Source organism: Cyprinodon variegatus, unplaced genomic scaffold, assembly GCF_000732505.1.
Source record: "Cyprinodon variegatus isolate N-32 unplaced genomic scaffold, C_variegatus-1.0 Scaffold51, whole genome shotgun sequence".
In the NCBI taxonomy this organism is placed as follows: Eukaryota; Metazoa; Chordata; class Actinopteri; order Cyprinodontiformes; family Cyprinodontidae; genus Cyprinodon; species Cyprinodon variegatus.
Genome location: NW_015150504.1, coordinates 1,787,303 through 1,793,858, shown reverse-complemented (window position 1 = coordinate 1,793,858; position 6,556 = coordinate 1,787,303).

Sequence of the window (6,556 nt, the reverse complement as noted above, 5' to 3'; positions counted from 1 at the left end):
CCTCAGTAAAAACATTAACAAAATGCCCTTACAGTTATAGATATATATATATATATATATATATATATATATAAAGTGTTGATACAGTTATTCATACAAACTAGGCCCAGCCAATAATGGTGTACAAAGAAATCTGATGTTGACTGAATTTTATCCAACATAAATATAATTTAAAACTTTGTCCCGTTTTAATTTAAAACGGGACATTGATTTTCTTTACAATCTTTTTTAGGTGTAATGTAAGTAAAAAATAATAGTGCTTTATGTCCAGTTTTCTATAAACGGCTGCATTTGAATAAATTGAAGCCCCTAGCTATTGTAACTAGCTCTTGCTCCTTTACCTTTCATGGTATCAATGGTAAGACCAGCCTTTAATTCATATCGTTATGTAGTGAAAATAAACATGAATGATGCAGTTAAGAGCCTCACTGCCTAAAGAACAACAGGAAGAATAGAGGCTCCTGTTCCAACCTAATTCTTTTAATCTTTTGCTGTATTTGGACAGCACTTATCATGGCAAACACAGGCGCACCTTTAGTGTGGCTTAAGAGTTCCTAACAATGGGAAAATGGGACAGGCCCGTCCGACCAGTCTTTATTCAGTAATTTGTCTTCTAATTTAAAATGTTGCTTTTTCATTATTTCTGTACTGTTAATGCAGATTTAAACTTTTTTCTAAGTTTCAGAAGACATCTCAGAGCTGCAGAAAAAGTCGATTCATCATAAAATGGTTGCATTTCTTTATTTTAAACACTAGGGGGCATGCTTAATACATCAGAAGAAATAATGGGATTTATTTTCTTATCATTCACATTACAATGTAATGTATCAGAAAGATATCATTATGGACTTTTTGGCCTCCCTCAAAAGAAAAGATCAGTAAAACAAAGAATAGAAATAAAACATAACCATATTAAGACTTTACATTAACTGTCATTAATTTTAGCTACCTGTTTTATGCCTAATGCGACATTTACACTAACTATAAACAGTATATTCTTAGCCCAAACCTTAACCTTAAACTAATCATCATGATACCTTTATGTGAGTTGGGGATGTCTGACTTAAGTTGACTGTAAAAAGGCAGTTTAGGAACATAAGGAACAACCATATCTCTGATAGAAGATGGAGCTTGGCCATTTAAAGTTTCATGTGTGAGAAGGAGGATTTTAAATTCTTTTCTGGATTTAACAGGAAGCCAATGAAGAGAGGCTAGGGTAGGAGAGATATGATCTCTCCTATCCTAGCTCTCTTAATTATCTGCATATAATTGTATTTTAATTTGGCCAGACATTTGGTAAATTATTTAAATAAAGAATGAATAAAATCAGTCTTAGTATCGAGCCTTGTGGGACTCAAACAGCAATTATAATTTTGGAAATTTGCTAATTTTAGAAATCTCATGATCACAATTTTGAATTTTGACAAATAATAGCTCTTTAAACATTATACTTTAAAGCAACACTAATGACTATTATCTAAGGTAAATAACATAGATTGTAGCTCAGCTAACATCTATTTAGAATAAAACATTGAATAAACATTTGGATATGTGCTCTACAGCAACACCGTATAACTTTTAGCTTCTAGGCCATTGGACCTTTGCTTTTTTCTCCATCTGTGTTTTTGAATCTGATAGCAGACCACTTAAGACCAGCAGATTGAGAAGTTATGGAGTTACTTGTAAAAAAGACAAAGCCACATCCTGTCAAGGCTCAGAACTGAATACCCAGTATTCAAGGCAGACAGAAAGTTAGATGTCTCAAAAAGTGTTTATTTGAAAATGACGGATTGGGAGTGGGCAGCTCGGGCTTCTAAGGCAGGAACCTCTGCAGGAGGAAAACATAGGTTAGTGACCACGTTAATCTGGCGAAGGATGATTACGAACGTGTGAGTCACTAACCTGGTCTTAAAGTTCACTCTGTGCCCAGAAGAAGAAGTGGATTCTGCCTGCATGGCTGCCAACACGACGCGACAAACACTGCCCAGAGAGGGTCAGATGCTGAGGCCTTGAAGGCAGCAGAACTGACAAGAGATCAGATCCAAGCAGATCAAGGAAGGCAGGACAATACAGACGGCGAAGTCAAAGCTTATGTCGAAGAGGTTCAGGATTCCAGGCCAAAAGATCAGAGATCCTAAGAGGTACCGAAGGGAAATCCAGGTCAGTGTCAGGAAGCAGATCAAGGTACAGTCAACAGTTGAATCCAGCAGGAGTCCGAAGACAGCTCAGGAAAACATCAGAACAAAAAACGGCAGGCTTAGAGGTCCAAAGGCAGTACAGGTCAGGCAACCAGAAAGCAATCAGGTACACTAGATTACTCTCACCTAATGGTGCGTTCACACCGGACGCAGCTGGCGCGACAGAAGCAGCGAGTTTACATGCAAAGTCAATGGTTGACGCGCGTCAAGGCGCAGCAAAAGGTCCCGCGGCGTGTTTTGAGCAGCAGGAGCAGCGCGTCCGAGCAGCTGAAGCAGCGTCGGGCGCGTTTAAGCATCTGACGCGCGTGACGCACCGCAAACGCGCTGCTGCTCGAGATGGAAAAATTGAATTTTTGCTGCTCGACGCGCCGCGTCAACCAATCAGAGAAGCTGATCTGGGAGCTGGCAGAGAGAGAGACACAGCGCTGATGATCAGAGCACTATGATCACTCCTCTGAAACAGTTTATTAATGCCTAAATTAACTTCAAATGCAGAAATCTGCCGGCAGAATTTGTTGGCTTTTATTATCCTGCTGCCTGCAGTTTGGATTATTTAGATGAAAAACACCTACCAGCTGCCGCGGTGAACCGCGAGGAGGCGACCCGGCCAGAGGCTGCTGATGAAGGGATTCCTACTGTCGGCGCACGGCTGGTATGTGGGGGTCTGAGCGGCTCCGACGGAAAAAATATTGCAAGGCAGGATGATGATCTGAATGAACTGACTGCACTGATTACGTTTTCATGTGTATTTTCTCACTTAAAAACATATTAAAACTACTTTATTCCCACTGATCACAGCAAATATAGGTGCAAGGCAGAGAAAGGATAGTGAAGCTCCGCCCAACGCGCGTCAGACACACTTTTGCCAGAGCAGCAAAGCTGCTTCAGCCGCGCGTCAGAACTAACTGGTACAAGCAGCAAAAATGAAGCAGCAGACGCGATTTTTCTGCTTTTGCTGCGTCCGGTGTGAATGTAGCATGCGGCTCGAATAATGCGGCTTAGATGACTGGAAGCAGGCAGGTTAAACAGAGACCGGAGCATGTGACACAGATAAATGGTGATGAGAAACTGGGCAGAGCTTGGCATGTGAATGGAATGAACAACAGTCATCAGCACCAAAATCATGACACATCCACCCCTTTAGATTAAACCCTACATCAGTGAACCAAAAATATCTCTAAACAGGTAGCTGTCATATCTGTTTTTTTTTTTGCTTCACAACAGCTTCTAGCTTTGTTGGCCCTCCTGGTCTTCAGTGATTAATCTGACCCTCTTTTTTTTAAAGGAAAAGTCCAGTCACATTCAGAATACAAACTTCTGAAGGTACTTTAAGTATAAAATTATTGGGCCACAACATGAGTTATTATTCAACTGCATTAACTTACTCATTGAGTCCTATTGCTTGGTCTCACAATGCTTTTGGGCCTACATTAATATATAAGGCCTTCCCTCAGGTAGTTAGGTCACACAACCTCCTGATTTTTGCTTGAGCCTCATCCCCTCGATTTACTCAACTAGATTTGTTTGATTGAAGAAAGTAAAAGGCTTTAAATATTTTTTTCTGTGTTTATTACACTGTGTACAACATGTAAACATGTAGTTATAGTGGAAAATGTGCCCTACATTTTATCTAGAGCTTGTTTTGTAATTATTGCAATATTAAAACGCTGGGTAAATGTGGTAGTCAAACATCCCTGTTTTTGAAAGGAATGTCTTGAGAGGAATTTTTCCCAATATAACTTTAAACAAATGATTTACACATTCTAGCCCTTAGCCTTATATTGGATTATATATATTATTGTGTTATTACCTAATATACAAAGATATATTGCCATATCTAATGATTTTAATTTATTTATAATGATTTCTAACCACCTTCAACGCTCAGTATTTTTCCCTTAGGACAGAAAGAAGGGCTTTCTAACATGTCTCCAACACAAAAGAAATGTTGTGCATGTCTGCCCTTTGTCTTGGCTATTGATAAGGAAATGTTCCTATCAATTCAGTCGTCAAAGCAGGTGTGGGGGATCCTTGGAGGGGCATTTGCATTGCATTGCTCTGGAACAGGTTTTAATGTACAGGAATGTAAGTTGTGGCTATAAATTTGAGGCCACTTGCAGTCCTATTTTGAATATAATCAGAGTTTACAATTGGTTGGCCACACGGTTTTGTGTGACCAGTGAAATGTGTGAACAGATCACTTCAGTGCAATGTGTAAAACACTTCAAATTAAAATCAGTCTCTCAAGTACCCCATCTTTTCCTGCAGGTTATCTCGAATCTAATTAGTATGTGTAATATTTATATATACATTTGTTTCAATTTTATTTTTTTCCATTTCAGAATGCTAGGAGCAAGGAAAGATCCTCGGTACAGTGTGCAGGATATGATTGTAATCATCCAAGATGGAGAGAGTGATGTGGACGTACCGTTTGATGACACTGATGTGAGTGGAGAGGAGTCAGACAATGATCATTGCGTGGACAAAGAGAAACCAAGAGCCCTCTGAAGGCGCAACCAATGTGGTCAATGATCCCCCAAAAAATGAACGCATCATGCCCTGTGACAGATATCGCTGGCAAAAGAGGACTTTATCAGTCCAAATACTGATTTTTCTGGTCCACCTGTCACAGACAATGTAACTTTCCTCCAAACACCACTGCAATACTTCCAAAATTTTGTTTCAGAAGACATGATTCAAGCTCTGGCTACAAGTACAATTGAGTACAGTGTTCATTATGATGGAAGATCTGTTAACACTAATACAAAGGAAATACAGAAAATGTTGGGCATGTACCTAAGGATGGGCTTGGTACTAATGCCTGGAAGCCATATGTACTGGGAGACAGATACACGGCACCCCCTTATTGCTGATATGATGCCACGCAACAGATTCCAATCTCTGTTGACAAAATGACATTTTATGAACAATTTGACAGTGTCAGAGATAGAAAAGAAGGACAAACTCTGGAAACTCAGATCATTGCTTGAATCATTCAGCCACAAATGCCTGCCGTTGGTTCCAGAAATGCACAATTCTGTGGATAAAATGATGATTCCTTTCAAGGGGAAGTTCAGCAGCATCAAGCTGTAAATGGGTGAGAGCTGGAATCTCTGGCATGATGCTTGACTTCGATGTTTACCAGGGCAGCAAGAATGGAATACGCGTCAAATCTGAACTTAGATTATCAGGTGATGTTGTGTTGAAGCTTGCCTCCACACTTCCAAATGGTCAGAACTACAAGACCTAGGCAGACAACTACTTCACCTCTTTCCCACTGGTAGTGAAGGTCCTTGAGCATGGAATCCATTATGTGGGTACAGCCAGGCAGGTTCGGATTCCCAACTGCAACCTTGAAGACGACAAGAGCTTGAAGAAGAAGGGTAGAGGAAGCTTTGACCAAAGAGTGTAGGGGGACACACAACATCTGCGTTGTGAAATGGTATGACAACAGGGCAGTCACACTTGTGTCATCCTTCACTGGACCAGAACCTGTGCAGGAGATTCAGCACTGAGACAAAGCCACCAAAACCTACATTGACGTTAAAAGACCTTACAGTGTGGCTACCTACATGCACATCTTCTGGCACACCATCACCCTTGCTGTGGTCAACGCCTGGCTCCTCTACAAACGGCAATGCCAAAGAAGGAGATGCTAAACATGAGAAAGTCCCAAATTGTCCTTCTCAAAAAAATCATGTGCATACCCCCCACTCGATGTGTGCCAGGACCTCAGTGGACATTTTTCCACGAAGGTCAAGAGAGGGTGCTGCTGACATTGCAGTAAAGGGTATTTGAATACCCAGTGCAGCAAGTGCGATGTTCGCCTCTATTTTTAGAGGACAAGAACTGTTTTTGGGACTATCATAAATAAAAAATTATCTGTGATGGAATAAATAAATAACAAAAAAAAAAATTCATAACAACATGACTGAGATTATTTTTCATGTTATGCTGTTGTGGGACAAAAACAGAACCCTGCAAATGAATCCATAGTTCTGTATTGTTTTTCTGACAGTGAGTACGAACACAGGTAATTCTGCTCCCCATTTAGCCCAATGTTGTAATATTACATTTCTGTAAAAATTTACTAAAACATAACTTTTTTTAAAAAACTTCATTTTCAGCTTCAAAGGCCTCCTACAACAACATCTGAATGGTTGAAATTTTGTTGTTGTTGTATTTTTATATATTTGGGTTTTACAGGACTTTGACTTTGTACTTGCAACAGACAGAAGAGTGATACTTATTCTCTTTTGTGGAGTGCCTTTGGAGAACTTCTATTGGCATACTTGTTACTTGAAGTTTCATGTAAAAAGAAATGCAAAGCTAAACTCTGAATCTTTACTACAGTTGGT